Here is a 1,244-nt window from a genome sequence, read left to right on the forward strand (position 1 = left end):
CCTGAGCGCCGCACTTGCGCACAGCCCCTTACGTAACCGTCAGCGCCGGGGATTCCCTAGAGGGGGTCACTCTATTCAACCATTACACACACCCCGCTCTGCCGCCGCCTCACAAAATGGCGGCGCCCATAGAGGAGACGGCGGCCGCCGCCGCGGCCCCATTTTGTGGAGGCGAGAGATCTGTCAACATGGAAAACCTCCGCTGAGGATGCCTCGGAGTTTGGACACGCCGCTGAAGGGATGGAGTCGAGGGGGATCTCATTCGACGGATCATGACAGCGACTTGCAGCGCCTCGACGCTCGTGAAATTTTTTTTTTTCCCGTTTTCTCAAAGGAAACGCCAGAAGCCTCCGGGTAAGATATGTACCTGGAGAATTGACCTGGGGGGAAAAAATTCCCTTTCTGCAGAAGAAGCTGGCATCTACAAAATGGGTTCCTGAAGTATGTCTGAAGGATAGAATTTAAATTCATAACACTGGATATGCTCGCGTCAAAGAAAATAAAACAAAACAAAACCCTGATGATTATCACATCACTGTGTGGTTCAACTTCCCCACGACTAGGAAAATGTAAGGCAAAAAGTAAGCTTAATATTAACGGCATTTGCTTGTAAGAGGAACGTATAATAGTTTCTTTCTTCTGTTGTCATTTGTTGATTCACATCCCATGCCCTGTGAAGGGAAGCTGGTGTGGACCGGGCCGAAGTGGGGACGGGGCTCCTACCCTGACCTGTCAGTCGTCCGGTTCGGGACCGGGGAGTGTGTGCTCAGGGCTCAGATCAGACGATGGAAAGTCTGTTCTAGTAGCTCACTCTGCAGCGGGCAGACCTGGTTTGTCTTCTTTCTCGTTCCGAGGGCGGAATGGAGGAGTGACATTCTAAATTTTTTAGTTTTTCAGGGGGAGGTCACCACTTTTAAGCCACTGACTGCTTGCTGTGAGTGTGTGTGTGTGTGTGTGTCTTCATACCTGCATTTACAGGAGTGTGTTTTCCTTCTCAGTACGGGTACCAAGGCTCAAGACCCTGAGTGTGATGCTAACGTTTAAATGCCTTTCTTTGAAATTTAAGGTGTGATATGTACCTGGAGAATTGACCTGGGGGGAAAAAATTCCCTTTCTGCAGAAGAAGCTGGCATCTACAAAATGGGTTCCTGAAGTATGTCTGAAGGATAGAATTAAATTCATAACACTGGATATGCTCGCGTCAAAGAAAATAAAACAAAACAAAGCCCTGATGATTATCACAT

General features: G+C 48.5%; 1 long non-coding RNA gene across 1 annotated transcript; it reads left to right on the forward strand.

Annotated features, from left to right (window-relative positions):
• The first annotated feature begins 6 nt into the window (after positions 1–6).
• Positions 7–1,096, forward strand: LOC107181796. The gene is made up of 2 exons (XR_001512505.1): positions 7–354; positions 999–1,096. It is a non-coding gene; the product is annotated as an uncharacterized LOC107181796 (long non-coding RNA).
• The last annotated feature ends 148 nt before the right edge of the window (positions 1,097–1,244 follow it).

This window comes from Myotis davidii, unplaced genomic scaffold, assembly GCF_000327345.1.
Source record: "Myotis davidii unplaced genomic scaffold, ASM32734v1 scaffold290, whole genome shotgun sequence".
NCBI lineage: Eukaryota > Metazoa > Chordata > Mammalia > Chiroptera > Vespertilionidae > Myotis > Myotis davidii.